Here is a 23726-nt window from a genome sequence, read left to right on the forward strand (position 1 = left end):
CATGTATTAGATTGAGTTATATCCCACATGAGGAAAAATTACCCAACTTGCTCATAGCTCTCGAAATTGCAAGTCTTTCCTCAGATGGTAGACAAATGTGTTATCCATTATTCTTACATACAGTATGTTGCCATAGCATCCAACTAACCACGGGCCCTCATTCCTATTGCATTGAACATTTGAAACGTCACATGGATGACTTCTTCATAGCAATCATGTTCAGTCTTCAGTACAGTCACTAATATGTTTCCCCTGATCCAATATTGCCAACTTGTTTTCTCTGGTGCTCCAACTATGTTTGTTCATTAATAATGCAGAAGGTGAAGCTTTACCCATAGAGGGAATTGAGTCACCAGAGTTAGGTCACATATTGTTTCTTTAGGATGAGGAGATCAGATAAACAAGAACCAAAATAAAAATACTTAAACCATCTCCTGGGCATTAGCTCATTTTAGAGGATTACCCACTCCCCAAGTCAAGTAAAGCAATTAACAAGTGGGTTGCCAACAGATCACCAATGGCACGCATGCAGCTAGCTATACGTTTCTTCCACACAGGTGTTTCATTTTATATTTGTCAGCTAGCCAGCATGAAATCCTATTCTTTTGGAAAATGGGATCCTCACTCATTGTTGGAGTGAGAGGACTTTCATAAGTCCCTTCACTTCTTTCCTGTTCAGCCTCATTTCCTCCCTCCTCACTAGGAAAGGCAAGATTAACAGTAAACTCTGAAATGTAAGCGAGCAGTCAAATGGATAATCTAGGAAATTCAGTATCCTTTGGAAGAAGGTATAATCCCTACACCAAATACAACTCACCAATCTGACAGAGCACAGCTGAAAATAGTGAAAATGTGCTCCGAGTATGAGTTACAATACAGGTCATCTTGGAGGCAAGTAAGGTAGTCCAGCCAGGAGAATTCCCGATACATGGAAATAGCTTCCCTAACACCTCTAATCGGTACATCCTGGGAAAGTCTTACACTAGCACAGATGCAGATTTAGTTGAGGTTTCCTCAGTTAGATTCCCTTTAGATTGGTCCCCTTGATGGCCATTGTGTCAAAGTCCTCTATTTCATCAGGGATAGCATGTGCAACTAAAGTACAAGCCTCCCCCTGCTGCCCAGCCAGTGAGCTTTAAAAAGAGGTCCTAGACCATGGATTGTTCTCCAGAGGAGATATTTCAGTCTCCATTCTCATTCAGTCTTCTCACTGATGAGACTGCCAACACCATTTCCACCTAGGGCCCATTGCATTGGTGATAGTCTTGTAATTTGGACACTTGTCCACTGGGAACTCATTGGGACCAAAACTCATTTCACATCAGTCACTCAGCCGCCACCAGATGGCAACGATTTTCAGTCATTAATCTGGGATGGATCTGACAATCTGGAAGTATGAAATCTTTTACCCGTTACCAAATTCCTAAGCCATCTACTCCCCCGATCCCATAGGGATATATTTTACAGACCCGGTTACCTAGATAATGCTTTCTTTTTGCTGGTTTAATGACAAAATCTAAACTACCTTTCTGAGGTGATTAAATTGTCCTGGATAATTATTTGCTACTTTTTATAGACTTATCCCAGCTTCAAGACAAGCATATTTCCCCCCTCCCCCATTTTTCCCTTGCAAAGATGCCACCATTAGTATAAATAAGGGAACAGTATTGGACTTGGCATCTTTGCATGTTCCAAATAATGACATGAAAAAATCCGCTTAAATAGTACTGTAAACTGTGTTCTGTTTTGCTGTGTGATCTGATTCACTGACAACTAGAATGTTATGAAATTAAAACCTCCCAAAGAGAGAGAATTTCAGAGGTAGTAATCATAACTTTATGGGACACTCTTTATAGAAAATTCCCGTTAATGGAAATGAGAGTTATACAGGTAATAAGAAGGTGTAGGGGGAAGAATTAGTTACTTGCACTGAGCAAATACTGATTTTTTTCTATAGCCCCCAAGTTTGCTTTTCATAGGCTTTTCATGAAATGAAGCTTTTCCTACTGAAACATGCAAAAATTATGTTTTAATGTAAAAAACTGATCTTTCCCAGAATAAAATGTCTCTTTACAAAATACAAAGTTGGAAAAATTAGATATTTTCAACTCCAAAACAGTGCTAGTTTAGATTCAGTAAGCCTATTTTCAAAAAGAAAAACATGAAATTGAATTTTTTTTTTTAAGTGGAAACGTGATAGCCTCCTATTTCAAAGTTCCCTCATTTGGCTGCTGTTATTTCTCACACCCTTTATACTTACATAGTTGCAGAATCTTGTAGGGACACTAGTGGTCCAGTCTTTAAAGGAGCTTCACTTGCTAATTTATGTTTTTAAATTTACAAGATCCATAAAAAAATAGTGATCAGTTTCTGCTGTAAGCCTTTTCCTCCTACCTATACCCCCACACCCATTTTATTGTCACCCCTTGCTGTGCAGTGTTTGAATAGATTATTCAGACCTGGAGGAAAGACCAGTTTTATTTGCTCTATAGAGTACCATGTGATGATGGGTCCCACAGGAAACTCCAAAACAGAAAAAAAACAAACCTCTTAAGGTGCTGAATAAAAATATCAAATCACAACAATAAACTGGGTGTGTCTGGAATGGTTTGACGACAACTCTATCATTTAAAAATCTTTTAGAAAACAGTGTTAGAAACATCACAAGTAGAGTTTGTTTTTAACCCGGGGGTGGGGTGGGGGGAGGAGAAGAGGAGTGGCCAGAGAAAAGGAAAAGCATTCCTTTGTAAACACACAACAAATCCTCGGAGTGAGGTGGATAAGCGTAGGAATATCAGGAAAAAAAATCCCCTCCTGAGCCCTCAGAAAGGGCACTCAATTATTCCCAATTACAAGGCTAATAGCAAGTGAAGCAATCAGCAGTGAAGACTAGAAATGGAAAATTCATAGTGATTATTGACAAAAGATACTCCTTCAAACATGTTTACGACACTGCATGCCTATAAATATACATAGGCATGAGTAAAATCCTTGGAATACTATTTGGAACATTTTAAATAGGAATCTTTATTAATGGAAATGTGGTTATTTAACCTACATGGGTTGACTATATTAAAATGTATTGTATATGTATTAGTCAAATATAAAGTGCATGTCTAAATGCACAGATACTGACAAATGTGTGGTGTAAAAAACATGCCTGTTACCAGTTATTTAACCAGAGGCAACTGCAGAATATCAACTGGTGCTATGAAGATCGAACGTGCTAGGCAGTAGTAACAATAATTACAATGCAAGAGGCATAATCTGAGTTTTTAAACAAGCAGTGAGTGTGACTGGATGGCTCAGAACTTGGAAAGGAGATACAGAACCTTTTATCATTAGGTCACAGATTCAAACCCAGACCAGATGTTGGTGGCCAATGAGAGTAGTAGCCAGCGAGAGTTCTTACCCTCTGATAGCTGTTCAATGACTTCTGCTAAACCAATCTTGTTTTATTTCTAATGGACAGCTGCCCATATTCTAAAACTCCCACTACAACCAGCATCTTCACTGGCAGCCTCAGCAAAGACACTAAGGAGAAATGAACAGTGGGAGCGACGTTCCTCCAGGTCAGAGTTGAAGTACGTTGGCAAGAAAGTATGGAGAAAGCTTGCGCTACCCACTGCTCATGACGTTTTTGTTCTGTAGCCAGGCAGACAACCCTTGTCCGTCTCCATGTCTATCAATTCAACTCCTTTCACAAGCACTGGATTCAATTTTAAACAATTAAGTTGAATTAAGTTACAAGAACTGTGGTTCAGCCCAGTGCTGACCAGCTGTATCACAAGGCTTGCAAGCTTGAGGAGCTTTTCATTGCCAGAATTTGCGACTAAACTAAGTAAGCTTACTTATAATAGCAGGAAGAAATCAGATTTTCCAAATGCTTATACTGTGTTGCCATGAACTAGCCAGCACTCATTTGAACTGAGATTGGAACTGGTTTCCACATTGCTGTGTTTATATTGACTGCATTTATGATGCCTCAGAAGTTGCCAATAAAGTATTTATTTAGCAGTTAAAACATTCTGCAAATGATTTTGCTGTCCCAAAAGATAAATATTTCTAAGCATATTGACATGATGTATTGCTGTTTTTGTTAAGACAATTGCATGTTGATAAAATTCTCTCAAATTAGTTTGCTGTCCCTTTGTATTTGAAGTGGCAACATTAATTTCATGATATTTATTACAACTGTAAATTGCACTGAGATTAGAGACATTAAATTGAGCACTGAACATACTACCCTAAAATGAGACATTTTAAGGGTTCCCAAGTCAATTTAAGAGCCTAAAAGACAAACTTTGATCCTTCAGGTGTCTCTTCGCAATGCAAGCAGATTAATAAGAATCAACACAAATTGGGACTCAACTGATTTTTAGACTACCTGTGATAGTTTAAATCTTTTTGGCATTTTTTAAAAAAACTCTAACACAGTGATTAGTAACTCTGGAGGTGCCTAAACTGCAAAATTTGGATCTAAAATTTGACATTTGAAGGTATTCAGGTTGGAAGTTTGACTTGTCCCATTATAGAAACAGTGGCAGATCAGAACTGCAATCCCCAACCCTGCCTGCCCCCCCCCCCCCCCCCGTCCACCTTCCCCATCCCAAACAAACAGAAAAGAAAACAAAAAGAAAAAAACAAAGTAGACTTCAGGTCCAGAGGTTGGTTTGAGCCCCTCTGCATTAGGGATTATCTTTCCAGATGAGACAAAACCAAAGTTCAGTGCACTCATGGTTGTTTCCATAGCACTTATTGTGAGCCAAATTCTGATCTCTGGGCACAACCAGTGCTGTGTGCAAGGCAACACAGGGTGTTATTTTGGGTGGGGGAGGAGGGCAGATAGAATATGTCTTATACATATACATCCCAATCAGGGAGCGGAGCCTTTCCACAGCCATCACTGCAACCTTAGGAGGCTTCAGGGCTGAAGCCTAGTCTATGGGCCACAAGATGGCCCCAGTACAGCTTCTTCCTCAGTGATTCAATGCAGCTGAAGTCCCCCATGTCCTGACCCTCAGGTCTCCTTCCATGGGCATGCTGTAGAGACTGATGCCTTGCTGAGCTCCATGAAATGTGGGTGTGTAAAGTCTCTGTGCATAGGATCTCCACACCCAGCCTTACCACATACAGCAGAACCATCCTGATCTTCTATAGCTTTTCCATGCAGAGCATTTGGTCCCGTCAGAGGAGTCGCTACCAAGCCAAATCTCCTGACCAAATTCCAGCTTGGGTAGATGCAGTCTGCCAGACTATATCAAACTCTTCACATCCTGCCCTAAGCCATTGTGCAGGTTTGCTGTGTGTTATTAAAAGGCTGCTGCATTCATCCCCAGAGATAGTCACATTGCCAGAGTGAGTGAAATAGCTTTAGATGCAATACAGGAAATATATTAGCTTTCAGCACCTATGTGAATCTCCGGTAAACTTCTGTTACTGCTTTTCAGTTTTCTGCCACTTACTTATACTTTAGGCATTAAAAACAAACAAGCAGATAGAGTAGTAGCATACCGGATGCCTTGCCTCTCATTCATTTGAAGGAAGCTAACTCTGACTTTTCCAAGTAGCTTTTGAGGCAGTGTGGTTTAACCACTATAGAAAATGTGCGTGAGGGAATTCTCTGTAACTTGAAGTCTTTAAATCATTATTTGAGAACTTCAGTAACTCATCCAGAGGTTGGGGTCTATTACAGGAGTGGATGAATGAGGCTCTGTGGCCTGCAATGTGCAGGAAGTCAGACTAGATGATCATGATGGTCCCTTCTGGCCTTAAAATTTGAGACTCGTTGCCTCAGTGGTTCCAGAGCTGCAGTCCAAAGAATTTTTTGTATCTGGGAAATTAAGTTTGACTGGTGCAGTGTTGTACTCTATAAGTATTTCAAGAACAATAGATGTAATTCTGAGTAGATCCTGCATGGCACACGCAATATTCATGAACATATTTTTGTACATGTTAAGAATGCACATTTCCATCACAACAACAACTTTTACTCTAACCTACCCAGATTGCTGGGAGGTTACATAGTACGCTGCTTTTATCTTGATTTTTGTGTTTAAATATTTCCTTCTAAGGAATAGTGTTATCTCCCCTTTAAAATCAAGATATTTATCAATACACCTTATTTTGTTGGGAGTCTTGCATGATCAATGAGTGCCATGAAACTACATATTACTATTTTTATATTTCTTTTCAGAAGGTCACTGTGCTTATGCTTTGTGATTACTGATGAAAGAATAGTATCTCTTTTGGGTCAGAGTTAAGATTGTTGTGATGTGTTGAAATACACAAGGCTGGGCAGCTTACGTACCAAGTCTCTGTGCGCGGCTCTCAATGCTGCTATGCGAATCGTACCTGGAGCAAAAAATCAACACTTGTTCAATGGTTGCTAACTCTAGCACATATATCCCCACCCAAATCTAGATGTGCACACGCGCACATATACACCTTGTAAGCACATGGCTCATGAGCACAACTGAGCCACAACCAACCTGAACTTAATTCATGAGGCACACCAGAAACTTTCCAAATTTTGCAAGCCTTTTGGGGATCAGTCTAAAACTCTTAAAGTGTCCTCATCCAATCCTGAGGCACACTGGGAAGAATACTTGCGATAATGCTAATGTCCCATACACACACCTGATTACCCATCCCACAAAAGAACTTTCAGGCTCCAAACTGCCCCAGAAACAATGGTCCACATAAAACCGTTTCAGAACATCACATGGCAGATGCAGTCATCTTTTACACCTCTGGAAAATGCGACAACACACAATGAGATTAGTTGCAAACTATGGACCACACACTAAGTCAGTGCTCGCTTTGATCGTTCGGTGGGGAATTTCAGACTTACACCAAGCCACTACCCCTCTGCAATACAGTGAGTTTCAACCTCGGTGTGCATCTGACATCTGCATGTTCTCTGTGCAGCTAATTTTACTGCATACGTGTGCCCTGCACCCAGGGCCTACACCTCTAAGCCCCAATGCCTCTCAGACAAGTTATTGAATCTCTCTGGGCCTCAGCTACACCATTTTTTTTTAAAAGTGTCGCTAATAATAGTGCTTTACATTTACATAACTTTGTCATTTATAGCTCTCAAAGCACTTTCCAAAGGTAAGCATTATTAAAACAAGTTCACGGTCTGCGTAAGTGCAGGGATTTGAACCAACTTGCATGCAAGGCACTAATACATAGCCAATAAAATCTGGGCCCGCAGCTCCATGAATCAAGTTTCCAGGCCAGCTCTGCTACACGTTTTCTAGGTCACCTTTGACAAATCACTTAACTCTGATCCTCAGTTAGCCCTTCTGGAAAGCCAACCAATGCTCCTTCTCCCTCAGCAATGGAGACCTTTTTATGGTGATGCAGGGGAAGGCATTTTGCCAGATCCTAGAGATGCCTTTCATTTTTGAGAAGTGCCTCAGGTCACTTCTAAGGTCAACAACAAAAATTCTTCTTTGCCAAGTCTCTTCCTCCCCCAATCATTCCACAGACAATCATGTCTAATAAGTGTGTATGGTTTGAAAACTAGACATTTTACTATTCCAGCCCTTGAAAACAGATTCTTGCCTACGTATATCTAGCAATATTTCAAATTTTGTGGTGTCATGTGATATGGGTACATCTGGAGGGACAAAAGCCATTAGACACTACTAAAGATTCCAGTTTTAATTTAAAAAATTACTGAATTTACTCATTTTATACTTCTCAACAGTAAAGCACCCCCCCCCCCACACACACACACACTCCAAGTCAACACAAGATCCCTGGCCCTAAAGTGTCAAATAGGTAGGACTGTTCCACTTGCACTAAGGGAAGAGTTCTTTTAGCACTTAACTCTGAGGGACATGTTATTCTCTATCTATTGGATGCAGATGAGAAAGAATAAACATGATCACACAAGCATACATGGCTAGATTTTAAAAAGAGCTCTAACCCAGCATAGGGATGCTGGAACAGTTTATGCTGAGAGCCATTGAATCAAACTGTAAACCCTCTATATAACGGAAACCACTTCAACCCTGGGGGTGCGGCATCACCCCTAGCACTCTTCGTTGTGCTCTCATTGAGGCACTCGAAAATGTGTCTACTTCATTCAGAAGGACTCAGGACTGAGCAGTTCCCGCTGAGAATAATAGATGCTGCTCACTGAACTCTTTTGAAAATCTGGCCCATGGTCTTAATCCTGTTCCCAGCAGTCACTGGCAACAAGCCCTCCCATTGACATTAATAGGAGAGAAGTAGGATTGGTCTCACAACAAAAATTGTTACTAGCTTTGCTTACTTACAATAATTTTCCTTCAAATATAGCCAGAATTTAAGTTCTTAGAACGTGGAAAAGTCTGAAGGGGTAGTAATACACCATTCTGACCTAAAAGGGAAACAAACAACAAGCAAGACAGAGCCAAAATTTCAAACTGGGGTCACTAAAAGTGACCCGTAGCTCAAGAACATTTGATGAATTTTCTTAAAACTTCACAGCAACAGTCTCCCTTGCCTCCAGACTAATCCCGACAATTTTCAGGTCAGACTGAATTTCAGAGGCAGTAAAAGAGAGGATCTAAAACAATTTTAGAGAGAAGTCCAAGGTTCTGGCTGTAAATGAAGAGACTTTCTCTAGACACACATTAGAGATACATAAAGTGGAGGTGTTCTATGCTGGCAGTTTATTATTTTTAGTATATGTGAACTGCCCTTTAACTAGTGTAACCCTTCTGTCAGGTGGCATTAGCAGCAACAAGGGCTGGGTTCAGTTTCTAGGGGTTCCTCTTAACAGAACTAGCTTGAGCCCTACAGGTGTCCCTTTAATACACCACTCACCTCTCTGTCTCTCTGCTGCCCCTCCTCCCCCACTCACAGTTGGGTGCCTGAAGTCAGCAAAGTCCCGGAATTCATAGGTGCATTCATCCCTCACCTCTATATTCTAGAACATAGTTTATATTGTCTCATTTATAAACCTCTTTAGCCTCCCACAGCACCTTAGGGTGTGACAGGGCCCCCTACTCACCAGGGCTGTAGTCATCAGTGTCCAGTCAGCAGCACAGGTCCGGGTGTGGGAGATTCAACCCTCTGGCTGGGCCCTACTAGGTACCCCTTTTAACCAAAAACTACTAGCACTGGCTCCTGTATTTACATACAGGCTTCAAACCTGCCCAGTCACAGTCTTAGAGAAAAAGCGCAGATGTCCCCACTTAAGAGTTCTAATGTGACTCTTACTGTTTGCTGTCCACCCATACTTTTCTCCCTTCACACAGCTCACCCATCCAGGTGGAGGAACACTGCACTTCCCCCGTGTCCTCTCCTAAACAAAGAAACTTGGGGTCCTTCCCATCCTGGGGTTAAGCAACAGTCCCACATACTTAGTATCTCCTCCTGGGCTTGTCTCTTTCAGTCCAACAGGGGTTTCCCCAGTATACAGAAGAGCAGGGTCCAGGGTAATACCCCTGAATCTCAGCAGTGCTTCTATGCTTCCTTCAGAACCAGGGAACTCTGAGGCCTCCCCAAGGAATTTCCAGCAGCTTGTTCCTGCTTCTTTATTCATCTGGGGAAGCTGGCAGCCCCCCACCGCTGCCTAAGCCTCCTTGTTCCAGGCAGCTCCCCTGCACTAACTGAAGAAAGCCTGCAGACCATCCCATCTCTCCTTACAGCTTCCTTCCACTAGTATGAGCTCCTTTCTTTGTGAGAAGCTGCTAGTCCCTCACCAGCTGGGACTGACGACTAATTGAGTTGGCCCCAGGTGAGCTAAACAGTCCCTACCAGGAGGCAGCTAATTAATCTGAACAGCCAGGGCCTGTTACCTCTTACTGGCCTATGACAGTCCACCAAAGAGGACAAAAAGGAAGACAAATGAACAGTCGAACATGCTGCAGGCCCTTCTTCCTTCTAGGAGCCTTTAGCAAGCTGCAGTCCAGCTCAACGCCCTTGGGCAAATCACTGGAATGAGTACAAGCTAGTCATTCAGGGCCCTGCCTGCCTTCCCTTCAGGGGACTCAGACTAGCTGTGGTGATGTGAGCAGTCCCTGTTCTCAGCTACACTCCTCCATGGGAGCTGAGGCTTGGAGAGCTGTTCTTCTCCCATAGCTTCTACTAAGGGAGCTGGGTTGGGCACCCCTCTTTTAAAGCCCTTCCTCCTTTGCCAAGCTGCCCCATGTCACTGGCCTGAGCTGCCAGAACATTCCTCTGTATCCCCCCAGGGGGGCAGTTCCACAGCTTGAAAACCTTTGTGGAGCAGTCACATGCCCCCCAGAACCTTTAAATTGTGTCTCTGCCCTCCCCTTCAGCTTCCTTCTTCCTTCCCCAGGGCAGGACACAGCCTGGCGAGCACAGGAAGAGGCAGAGGCGGCTCTAGGTATTTTGCCGCCCCAAGCACGGCAGGCACCATGCCTGTGGGAAATCCGCTGAAGCCACGGGACCAGCGGACCCTCCGCAGGAATGCTGCCGAAGGCAACCTGCTTGCCGCCCTCGTGGCGACTGGCAGAGTGCCCCCCATGGCTTGCCACCCCAGGCATGCGCTTGGCGTGCTGGTGCCTGGAGCCGCCCATGGAAAGAGGTACCATGCAGCCCCACAGTGTTATTATCAGGAACGGATAAGCCCCAGCACAGGGCAGCAGCCCCCCTCCCCACTGCTGCCCTGCCCACTGCCTTCCTTCCCAGCTGGCAGCACTGGGCCTCTGTCAGGGGCTTTTCTGATGGGTGGAGATATGGGTGCCCCAGCCCAATACCTCCTATGCAGGCAGTGGGTCCCCGAGAACAGGCAGGTTTGTGGAGCTGCAGCCAGGGCAGGAAGCACTGGGACATGCTGAACACTAGCCATGGGCAGGTTCACAGTGCTGAAGGTGACCAGGACCTTTCTCCCAAAAGTTCTCAATAAGCATCATGCTGTTGCCGATATCTGAATCCTGTTAACATTAAAGTCAACATGGTGGGATTGGCTCCTGGCAAAGTGTTGCCATCATTCAGACATTGTTAATATCTCTACTGTATAGTGAATACCATCACTGACCCCCTATTTGCTGTGATTTCCAAACTATTATTACATCTGATCCTGCACTCGCTTCCCAGGCATAGCTTCCCAATGACATCAGTGGGAGTGTGGCCTAAGTCAGGAGTGCAGGATTAGACCCATAGTTCTTTAGCTGGCAATGAAGTGTCCTGCCTCAAACACATTCCGCAGGAACAGTAGTTCCATTTTAAAAACACTGACACCTGGAATTTAAGCTCTTTAGGTTTAGCTTTCATCTGAATTGAATATAATACGACAGAATGTATGTTGGAGAGAGATTGTGGGACAGTCAAGGGCACATTTACTGTAAATACACTAATACAAATATCATCAGGGAAAGCACACCTGGAAAATGTGAGATATGTAAACAAAAGGTCAAAGAAGAGAACCCTTGTGGAATTCATATGTCTGAGCTCAGGAAAAACAGGATTTTTTTTTCCTCATTTTCAAACGGCAAAAAACACATATTTGCCAAAGCGTTTGGCCCAATTTTGGGCATCTCCAATCATGGGCTTTCTGGTAATAAAGGTGGTATTTTCTTATCCAACCCATACACACCTAATAAAAATTCAGATAGGGATAAATACTCTACTAGTCTCTTTCTCACCAAATACGGGATTTTTTAGGGAGGAACAGAAAGCTTTTACAGAAATTGCATTGATTTACGCAATTTTTAGAAGACTGTATTTTGCTTCCAAAATGGCTTTAAAGATCCACACACAAAAATAAATCTTGCTACAGAAAAAAAAAAACGAAAAAAACCACCAGGATTAAAATATGTGACTGACATACATTTTATGATCTCTTCAGCAAGACGCAGTCAGATACAATTATTATGCCAATAGAAGCAGATATTTTACCACTTTCTGCAAGTATAATCAGATAGCAAACATAACTGATGTTTCTAAGTAGCATTTCCATGTGTGGTATTTTGTCTGCTTCCATGTTAAACAATAATAAGTTAAGTGATTTTATAGACTGGAGGAGAAGTGAGACCCTCAACCCACACCAAAACACACCAAACAAAAATCTCTTCCTACCCTTGCTGACAACTCCCCTTCCACTCTTAAAAATAAAAATTTCTTCTGAAATAAGTGGATTTAGTTTCAGAAAAACAAAATGAAAAGCCCTGTTTGACAAGCACATTAGTGAACAGATGCATCGTACAATATAATGCAGTTGTCTCTACTAAAATAATAGGGTTCAAGGGGTATACAGGAAAGAGTAGCAATTTAAAGACTAGGGACAAATAATCTCCTGCTATGCAAAATCAATCCCACACAGGGAAACAAACAAATCTTTTCTGAGACTTTGGCGAGACAGAAACATCATCCCTTCTGGGGAGAAGGGCTTGTGAGTCTGTGGCAGAGAATATAAGAATAACCATACTGGGTCAGACTATCTAGCCCAGTATCCTGTCTTCCGACAGCAGGCAATGCCAGATGCTTCAAAAGGAATGAACAGAACAGGGCAATTATCAAGTGATCCATCCCGTTGTTTAGTCCCAGCATCTGGCTGTCAGAGGGTTAGGGATACCCAAAGCACAGGGTTGCATCCCTAACCATCTTGGCTAATAGCTATTCATGGACCTATCCATGAATTTATCAAATTCTTTTTTTAATCAAGTTATAGCTTTCACTTTCACAACATCCCCCGGCAATGAGTTCCATAGGTTGACTGCATGTTCTGTGAAGTACTTTCTTCTGTTTGTTTTAAGCCTGCTGCCTATCAATTTCATTGCGTGACCCCTGGTTCTTGTGTTATGTGAAGGGGTAATTAGCACTTCCTTTTTCACTTTCTCCACACCATTCATGATTTTATAGACTTCTGTCATATACCCACCCACCCCCCAGTCATCTCTTTTCAAGCTAAATAGGCCCAGTCTTTTAAAACTTTTTGTATCATATTTCTCATTTTAATTATTTTTGTTGCCCTTTGCTGTATCTCTTCCATTTCTAATATATCTTTTTGGAGATGGGGTGACAAGAACTGCACACAGTATTCAAGGAGTGGCATACCCATGGATTTATATAGTGGCATTAGGATATCTGTTTTATTATCTAATCCCTTGCCTGATCGCTTCTAACATTATTAGCTTTTTTTTTTTTTTTACTCCTGCTCCACATTAAGCAGATGTTCTCAAAGAACTATCCACAGTGACTCCAAGATTTCTTTCTTGAGCCGCAATAGCTAATTTAGAGCCCATAATTTTGTAATGTATAGTTGGGATTATGTTTTCCCAATATGCATTACTTTGCATTTATCAACACTGAATGTCACCTCACATTTTCTTGCCCAGTCAGCCAGTTTTGTGAGATTCCCTTTCTGGCTCTTCACATTCAGCTTTGGGCTTAACTCTCTTCGGTAATTTTGTATCATCTGCAAACTTTACCACCTCACTGTTTTCCCCTTTTTCCAGATCATCTATGAATGTTACAATATGGATCCCTGGGAGACTGCTATTTACCACTCTCCATTCTGAGAGCTGACCATTTATTCCTACCCTTGGTTTCCTATCTTTTAACTAGATACTGATCCATCAGAGGACCTTCTCTCTTATCCCATGACAGCTTAAGCAAACTAAGAGCCTCTGGTGAGGGACCTTGTCAAAGACATAGTGTACTTGGACTTCCAGAATATCACCTGGATCACACTTGTCCATGTGTTTGTTGGCCTCCCTCAAAGAATTCTAATAGATTGGTGAGGCATGATTTCCCTTTACAAAAGCCGTGTTGATTTTTCCCCAACAAATCATGTTGATCTAGGTGTCTGATCATTCTGTTCTTTAGTTTCAACCAATTTTTACTGGTACTGAAGTTAGTCTTAATGGCCTGTAACTGCCAGAATTGCCCCTGGAGCCTTTTTTAAAAATTGGCATCACAGTAGCTATCCTCCAGTCACCTGGTACAGAAGCTGATTTAAGTGATAGGTTATATACCCCAGTTAGTAGTTCTGCAAATTTCATATTAAAGTTCCTTCAGAACTCTTGGGTGAATAACATCTGGTCCTGGTGACTTTTTACTGTTTTATCAATTTGTTCCAAAACCTCCTCTGTTGACACTTCACTCTGGGACAGTTCCTCAGATTTGTCACCTAAAAAGGATGGCTCAGGTGTGGGAATCTCCCTCACATCTCCTGCAGTGAAGTCCAATGCAAAGAATACATTTAGCTTCTCCACAATGGTTTTGTCTTCCTTGAGAGCTCCTTTAGCATTTTGATCATCTAGTGGCCCCACTGACTGTGTGGCACGCTTCCTGATTCTGATGTACTTATGTTTTTTGCTGTTAGTTTGTGTGTCTCTTGCTAGTTGCTCTTCCAATCCTTTTGTGGCCTGCCTAATTATACTTTTACACTTGACTTGCCAGAGTTTATGGTCCCATTTCCCACAATTAGGATTTGACTTCCAATTTTTAAAGGGTGCCTTTTTGTCCCTAACCACTTCATTTTTTAATTTGAGGTATACATTTAATTTGAGCTCTATTATGGTTTCTTTAAAAAGTGTGTAGGCACTTCACTCTTGTGACTGTTCTTTTTAATTTCTGTTTAACTAGCTTCCTCATTTTTGTGTAGTTCCCCTTACTGAAGTTTCATGCTACTATGGTGGGTTTCTTTGGTATTTTCCCACCCCCAGGAGCCAAGAGCAGAAGAAAACTCTGCAAAAGTTCATTAGAACTCAAAAGTAAGTTCAACCATATTTGCAGCTGCTTTGCATTTTCTTTCTGCAAATATTTGAGCACTTGAGCTTTACTAGTGCCAATACTAGTGAAAGAATTAATTCTATGCTTAAGTAATCAGTGACTTTAGAATAGCATGTTGTGATCTAAGATTAATTCATAATTCAACTGTGTTTAGTAACATGTATCCAAATGGTAAACACACCATGTGACTTATGTAACTAACCAGTAGCACAAAATTAAAATATTCAATATTTGCCCATTGTTAGTGGAGTAAATATATATGAGAATTCTGAACTGTTTGTGACTATTTCAGACAGAAAAGGAAATTTGAAAGCCCATCTGAAAACTGGCTTTTGGTATTGGCAACTCTGGTGATTTTTATTATGAGTCTTATGATATTTGTATTTTTCTTAAAGACCTAGCTCCTGGAGTCATGTGACTATGAGAATTTCAGCTTTTTTTTTTTTTTTTTTTTTTTTTTTTTTTTTTAAAAGGAGGAACTTTCTAGCTTTCATTATTGTGGAGAAAGGTTTGAAAACATGAACCCTAAAGCTAAAATAAAAAGACCCAAAAATTTATTTTTAAAATCCTGAGATTTTTAGGGAAAAAAACAAACAAACCACAATTGCATGATTCTGGGGGCCTGACATGATTTTTTAATGCTTGGGGCTGACAGTACTGCTTAAACTCAGTTCACAATTTCAGTGTTATCTTCACAAGTATGAGGACTAAAAGATTTTTTTTTTAAATGAAAGCTTAGATTCTGGCACATGGCAAAATATAAGTTCCATAGCATCACGGAATACACAGAGCCCTGCTTAGGGTGCACCAATCAGGGTCTCTTCAAAACAGTAGCTGAGACAGTCATCAGCCTTATCTAGTTAAAGTGAGCCCGCAATCACTAGATTTTGAATATTCTCCACATTTTGGCACAAAACCCAGCACCACAGCATTGACTAAACGTTGTATTAGAACATCTGTCTAAGAACTAAGGTTCCCCCAGACACACTTTCAGGGAGAAGGAGTGGGGGGATATGTCCAAGTAATTCATTTTTAAATGTTAGCTGAATAAGAGCAGCCCTAACAAGGGAATTTCAGACACAGTTAAGCGAGGGATATAAATAAGACAGTTTTGATGTCTAAAATAAATGTGAGAGTTACTTTAAGTTGTCACCTGCTTGGTTTAATCTCCAGTTAGGTGTCTCCAGGAGTAATTTTAGAAATGTCTGATGGGGCAGAATTGGTATGAGGGTTATTTGTGGGATAGTAGAGAAGAGGCCAAGGAGGAATCATAGGCACAAGTCAGACTATAAATTCAAATGCACCAGCCAACTTTTAGCTTACACACCCTACTTTTGCCAAAAGTGTTGCACTTGGAGCAGAGGAGAGGAGTAGCTTCCTTGCTAGTCCAAGTCAAACCTATTTTTCAACTAGGTCTGGCTCTGCGCACTCCCCTTACTCAACATTTGCACAACTCAAGGTGGATCATTCTGGGGGGCTGCAGGTTTTATAGGGCATAATTCATGGAAATAGGTGGTCTGGGGAAGCTTTTGTTTAAATTGTGAGACAGCTGTGCATCTGCAGAAAGACGACGCTATAGATTTTTGGGAAGCATTCTAAGTTTTCTCTTAGTGAATAAGTATTACTCACTTGTCTGTTTCCTTCACAGCCCTGTTTACTTTTGCTTCTCTTTATCCTTCAAGAATGCATGTGAGGTCTGGGATATCGCACCGAGATGAGAAAGTAGTGCAACGTCACAATGGAAACAATCTTGAATTGCTTTTATTTTTTGTCATAGAATCCATAATCCTTCAGTGTGTGTGTGTGATGGTTGAAGAACCCTTGTATATGAATAAAAAGAGCATAATGCATTAAGCAGATTTCTACTGGAACCCACCATGAAACTTCTTTATATCAAATTGACTTTTGCAGGCATTTTTCCTGGAATAGTAGCCTCCATATAAATCTAATCCATTAACTTCTTTACCTGTTCAAATAGTCTTATACTGCATAAATTAGATATTTAATTTAAACTGCTGCTGCCAATCACTTTATATTTTAAGCAAACAGCAGACGTACGGTTGCGTAAATCAAAAGAGTTAAAAAAATCCCAGCTAATACTTTTTATACTAAACTCCATGTCAGCTTGAAATCATGACACTTTATTTACTCAATTGATTTTCAGATGCTTTTTCAGTCCTAAAATATATCTGCACTTTCAACCTAAAAATCATTTTTAAGAGATGCTACTAGCATTTTCTCTGGGGTTTTTAAATTGTGTATAGTATAAACAACAGATTCTGGAATCTTGCAGTCCGTGAGCCCACTTTGTATATAATCATGTTTTAATGGGCTATGTTTGTAAACTGGGTGAAACCAGATAAGACCCTGACTATGACTTTTTCCAATAAACAGGGAACTGTCTGGTTAGAGGCTAAGCTTCACATGCTTTTAAAATATACTACAAAAAAAACAAACCAATGCTTATTGGTCTATCAGACATAATTCCATTAGAGATAGATAGAGGCCTGGTGGTTCCTGCAGACTTTGAAGTCAATGAGTTTTCTCTGAATAGAGAGTTTTGCATGAATTAAGGGATCAAGAGCAGTGACTTACATCAATCATTTGGTAAAAGTAGGGTGGGTAAGTTAAAAGCTGGTTGTTTCATTTGAAATCACACTACACTTCATTTATATTTTCCTTTCCCGAAATGTGATGGTATTAAGATTCAGTGGGTAGATTCAACCCATTATAAGCCTGCTCCACAGCTGCCACATGGCATTTGAACGTAGATCTGGATCCTAGGTTTTGATTTGAACCCAACTCTAATAAAAGTATAATCATCAATCGTGTTCATCAGAGAATTTGGTTGAAATCCATCTGATATGCAATGATACTAGTACCATCTATTTATCTCTGTCGAAAAGGGTGGTAACAAAAAACTCTAGATATAACTATATTTACAGAATATAAAACAAACTCGCCCACAATGCCCAAACAGCACCACAAAGCTGCAATAGAGTGTACATACTTTGTATGAATAGTGATATTTTTAATTTTAAAAAATACTCCTTCAAGATTTGCAATGGATAGGCTTAGTTAGATTTTAAAATTATTCCCTCCATAGTTGAGAAACACTGTACTCCTCACCCCCAACTTCTACTGATTGTAGCCCTGACTAAGCAAAGCATTTAAGCACATGAGCAGTCTCCTAAGAGTGAATGGGACTACTCAAGTACTTGGGAGTTCATCAACCAGGGCCTTTATTGATTCCTGAAGGTGCTCAGTATTTATGGATCAGGTGTCCACTGAATAACCATGGCATTGGCAACATAAAGCATAAAACTTAGCTTTCCTACACTAGCTCTGAACCAAAACTCACTAAATGAGACTACACTGCAAGCCCCCTGCACCAGCTGGTTCAGAGGGGAACTCCCAAGCACTGCCTTGGCTTCAGGGGTTCCACACATACATTTCCTAACTCAGTCCTGGCATACATTACATCACCACACGTTCATGCTGGTTTTGCATCAGATTGGTTTAGGAAGGAGGCCATTAAGTGAATTAGCCCTAATTACTTTTCAGTACAACATTGGAAAGAGCAATAGGATTATTCTTCTCCTCATTTTAAAGAGAGAGGCAAAGAGAAGAAAAGTAAAAAAAAGTTACTTGGCCAAGCCATATAATAACTGAGTATCAGGGCTGAGAACAGAACCCTGAAGTCAACTCCTATTCTGTCTGCACTAACCATTCTCCAATACTACTTAATGTTCATTGTCTATAAAGGATATGAGAACAGCAACAGGAGTGCTCTTCAAGACACACGGCTGAATGACAGCTTACATATTTGCCCTTGGGACCTATTGCAAGTGGATTACTGATCATTAAATTAAGGATGCCATCCATTCTGATGTATTTAGAAAAATAGATGCATGCAGTCAGGGCCGGTGCAAGGAAGTTTTGTGCCCTAGGCGAAGCTTCCACCTTGCGCGCCGCCCCCCTCCCAGCCCTGCGGCAGCTCCCCACCGCCCCCCCCCATGGCAACTCCCCCCCCAGGGAGCCGTGTGGCACCTCCCCACCCCAGCTCACCTCTGCTCCGCCTCCTCCCTGAGCACGCCGCCCCCGCTCTAATTCTCCTCCCAGGCTTGCGGTGCCAAACAGCTGATTGGCGCTGCAAGCCTGGGAGGCGGGAGAAGTGGAGCAGCAACCGTGAGCTCGGGGAGGAATGCTGTAAAATAAATAAATAAAAATTGGGGGCACTGCTTTTTGGTGCCCCCAAATCTTGGTGCCCTAGGCAACCGCCTAGTTTGCCTTAATGGTATCCCTGGCCCTGCATGCAGTAGAAACAGGCTCATTAAAATTAGTATGTCTTTATTACCCCTAAGGTTTTCCCAAAATGTGTTTAATCTATAAAGCATATTGGCCAGATTCTCAGTAGCTGAGTATCTAGCCCAATGTTTTTAAGAATACAGTGGATACATTACTTTAAATTAAAAGAAGTTTTTAAAAAAAAAAACCCATCACCTTCTCATAGCATCAGTTATCTCCAAAAGACGCCACTGGGCTTCAAAGACTGTTCTTCAAGTGCCTTCAACATATTTCATGCTTTCTGTCAGTCAAATCTATGTTATGTTTTAAATCATACAGAAATAATAATGGAGGCATACCCATCTCCTAGAACTGGAAGGGACCCTGAAGGGTCATTGAGTCCAGCCCCCTGCTTTCAATAGCAGGACCAAGTACTAATTTTGTCCCACATCCCTAAGTGGCCCCCTCAAGGATTGAACTCACAACCCTAAGTTTAGGAGGCCAATGCTCAAACCACTGAGCTATCCCTCCCTCCACCTGAAAATTGCCGCCTCATGAAAATAAGAAAACAATGGGGTCTAAATTAAAGTTAAACCATATCCACAGCTTCATTAGCATAGCAATGGATTTTTTTAAGCCACTAGCCATCTCCGTGTTGCACATTTGGGATGTTTCGGGCATCAGAAGAGACTTCCCCCCCCCCCCCCCAGGGGCTGGGCCAGGAAAATGGTCTGTTATTTCTTTGCTTTACATTTTACTTACCCAGAGTTGAAAAAACAAAAATGAGGCAGGCGGTCAGGGGATGGGGAACAGGGAGGGTTGGGAGTGGGAGTCCCGGAGGGCCTGTCAGGGGGCGGGGATGTGGATAGGGGTCAGGAGGGCAGTCAGAGGAGAGGGAGCAGGGGGGTTGGATAAGGGGGTGGGATCCCGGGGGCAGTTAGGGGTAGGGGATCCCAGGAGGGGGTGGTCAGGGGACGAGGAGTAAAGGGAGGTTGGATGGGGGTGCGAGTCCCAGGAGGGGCTGTCAGGAGACAGGGGTGTGGATAGGGGTCAGGGCAGTAAGGAGACAGGGAGCAGGGGGGTTGGATAGGGGTGAAGGTCCCAGGAGGGGGCGGTCAGGAGAGCACGGGGGGTTGGATGGGTTGGGAATTCTGAGGGGGGCAGTCAGGGGGCAGGAAGTGGGAGGGTGCGGCTAGGTGCAGGGGCCAGGCTGTTTGGGGAGGCACAGTGTTCCCTACGCAGCCCTCCATACAGTTACACAACCCCAATGTGGCCCTCAGGCCAAAAAGTTTGCCCACCCCTGTGATAGTAGGAAGAAAACTCACCTATTTTAATACTAAGCAGTAGAACTCAAATATCATATTAAAAATGTGAACTTCAAGGGCCAGTTTCTGGCTTGCCCTTCCAAGTACATGAGAAAGGAAGTGCCCATGAGGGGGCCTGAAGGTTGCAAGGGTTGCATCTCTAGGCTGGCTCCCCACAACACCCAAAAGGTGAAGTTGTAAGAGGTATGTTGCAAATCTTTCACACCCTGAGCTATGCAGGAGCAGTTTTGGATAGGTTGTAGCGGTCTTGGATGCTTTCAAATGGACACTGCCTCATCTGCATCATTCCTTCTTCTATGCATATTGCTCCTTTGTAGGAACAGTTTGCACAAGTAGCTGTGTGGAGGTGCACAGAGACCCACAGCCATAATAATATTTCAAGTGCAGCATTTGTTTTCACCCATGCAGGGTAAAGCTCAGAATTTGATCTCCAATGTTTTCTCCTTCTATCAGAGAAGAAATTAAAAAGATTGGGACTATACTGTTTAGTAAGAAAGGCCCAGATCCTCAACGGGACTTAGGTGCCTAACTCCTATTAAAAAAAAATCAATGAGAGACAGACAGACCTAAATACCTTTGAGGATCTGGGCCAAGGTGGCAAATAAGAGGGGGCACGATAGGGGACTTGAAGAACAATGTAAAGAAGGTCCCTTGAGAGCTCCTATTTAACCTTTCATAATGTTACACCCAAGGGCAGTGCTTAATTGGTGTTGAGGCTTGCCAGGGCTGAGCAAGACACCTCTAAGTTTAGTAGTTCATAGCCTGGACACCTCTTGGCTTGCCACATCAGTTACACACCACCAGGGCCACCCGGGGCCGGGGGGGGGGGCAAGTGGGGCTATTTGCCCCAGGCCGCGCAGGGGCACCCATGAGAATATAGTATTCTATAGTATTGCAACTTTTTTTTAAATGGAAGGGGCCCCCGAAATTGCTTTGCCCTGGGGCCCCCTGAATCCTCTGGGCAGCCCTGCACATCACTCAGCTGCCAGAGGAACTTCCCGTGCCCCAGCACCTAATCGCTTGAGCCCTGGCACCTCTTTCATTACAAGCAAAGTACTGCCCACAGGACACCCACTGAAGTGGAAAGACAACAAATGTAAAGCTAATAAAGGATTTAAAACAAACAAACAAAAAAAACATGCATGCAATTAATCCTGATTAATTCTTTGAGACTGGCAGCATTCACAAAAAGGTATCAACATTTACCTGCCTGAGCCAAAGCCCAGTGAAGTCCATGGAAAGACTCCCTTTGGCCTTAATGGGGTTTGCATCTGGCCCTATATGAACAACATCCAGAATTACATCAGACGAGATTCCAATGTAGACGGGATAAAAACTCTCCTGCGTCTAGGCACAAGGCAGTCACACTTGGGCCTGGTCTACACTGGAGGGGGGGGGGCAAATCGATCTAAGACGTATCTTAGATCGATTTAGATTGACTTACTTCACATCCTTGTGGCGCGGGATCGACGGCTGCCGCTCCCCTGTCGACTCCACTTCCGCCTCTCGCTCTGGTGGAGTTCCAGAATTGACGGGGAGGACGTTCGGGGATCGATGTATGGCATCTAGACGAGACGCGATACATCACTACCCGCCGATCCGGCAGGTAGTGTAGACATACCCTAAGTGCCCAGAATTGGGAATATATTTCCCCTATGGGAAAGTTCCTGCCTAAGTGGAATTTCTTGCATCCTTCTTTAAAAATTTAGGGTGAAATCCTAGTTCCAGTTAAACCAGTGGAAATCTTGCCATTGGCTTCAAGGACCCAGGATTGCACCCTTCTACTTGCCACTGTTGGTGACAGTATATTGGACTAGAAGGGCCAATAGGCTCTGACCCAGCATGGTAATTCCCATGTTCTTTCAATACACTAGTGAGAAACCCAGACAAATGCAACACAAGATTCCATTTTGTTTATTTCATGATGATGATTAATTTGTATTACCATGGTGCCTAGGAGCACTAGTCATGGATCAGTACCCCGTTGTGCTAGGGTCCAAGCTCTGAAGATACTTTCATGCTATCATCTAATTCCTGCATAATCATGGATAGAAATGACCAAACTCTGCCTTGACATAGATCCCATGCAAAGGTGTAAGATGGAGAATTTTGCCACAAATCTTACAAAAAAATAATAATATTGGGCTATAATCTGACTGTAATCTGGAAAACTGACTTTGGTAAGGGTCACTGTGGGCAAAATTTGTCCCCATATGGGCCTCTCCTTGGCCTTTTGGGGAAAGTCAAGCATAGGCACTAACTCCGTGGGTGCTCTGGGGCTGGAGCACCCATGGGGAAAAGAAAATGATAGGTGCTGAGCACCCACCAGCAACCCCAATATCCGCTCCCCCCCACCCTAGTGCTTCCCGCCTGCCAGCAGGCCCCGCAGGTCAGTGTTTCCCCCTTCCTCCCTGCACCTCCTGCCTGCTGTAATCAGCTGTATCGTGGCATGTAGGAGGTTGGGAGTGAGAGAGAGGATTGAGGACATGGCATGCTCGGGGGAGGGGGGGGGCAGAACTGGGCAGGAAGAGGCAGGATGCCCGTGGGGCCTTGGGGGAAGGGTGGAGTGGGGGCAGGGACTGGGCAGAGCCAGGTGTCAAGTACCTCCCAGCACTGTGGAAAGTCGGCACCTATGAAGTCAAGTGCCATTGAGAAGCAAAGTCAGGAAAGTAGCAGAAATACTTCTCTGATGGGTTGTATTCACTGAGGAACAACCCATCCTAAATTCTCAGTTACTAAGGGACAATCTACACTCATTGCTATAGTTGCTTTCCACAAGCTACTCTTAATATAACCTCTTATGGAGTGACGTACCTGAATATTTGGATGCTAATATCTAAACTATATCATTAAGTTATTAACCTTAATTTGGGATATTGCAGATTATATACCATGACTTTTAAACCGAATTTTGTATTTTTAGCTATTTTAAGCATTATACCAGATGTGCAAATATTCTTTCCTTAACCTGCGTATTAAACAAATATAAATGTTTTTATTAAAGCTAATGTTAATTACCTGACATAGCCCATCCTTCACAAAAATGGACTTGGTGATCTATTAACGTTGAGCATCCTAATTACATTTAGACCTAATTAACATTCTAATATGGTGTAGGGGAGTGGTCACCCTGCTCCGGCCCTGAAGGGGTTAAAACAGACCTGGAGAGGGCTGTGGTGGAGAAGCTAGCTTGATGGGGAAAGCAGCCACAGCTGTGGCCAGTTCAATCAGGGCCCTGCTGGCCATTATAAGAGGGCTGAGGCCAGGCGCTAAGGAGGACACACACTCGAGCTCTTTTAGAGAGAGAAGGACCTGGCTGCCTGGGAAGCTGAGGAGGGTACCTAGGGTGAAGCAGTGCTGGGGAAGGGCAGAGGGAGCTGGGGAGCTCCAGCCTAGCAAAGCCTCAGGCTG

At 42.8% G+C, this 23726-nt stretch overlaps 2 long non-coding RNA genes across 2 annotated transcripts in view; both read right to left on the minus strand.

The window, feature by feature from the left end:
• LOC123374749 overlaps window positions 1-23726 on the minus strand; it is a 158402-nt gene that overhangs the window by 127805 nt on the left and 6871 nt on the right. The window lies entirely within an intron of this gene.
• On the minus strand, window positions 6311-9097 carry LOC123374750. The gene is made up of 3 exons (XR_006581184.1): window positions 9011-9097; window positions 8292-8374; window positions 6311-6354 (listed from the first exon to the last, which is right to left on the minus strand). It is a non-coding gene; the product is annotated as an uncharacterized LOC123374750 (long non-coding RNA).

Source organism: Mauremys mutica, chromosome 7 (assembly GCF_020497125.1).
Source record: "Mauremys mutica isolate MM-2020 ecotype Southern chromosome 7, ASM2049712v1, whole genome shotgun sequence".
Taxonomy (NCBI): Eukaryota; Metazoa; Chordata; order Testudines; family Geoemydidae; genus Mauremys; species Mauremys mutica.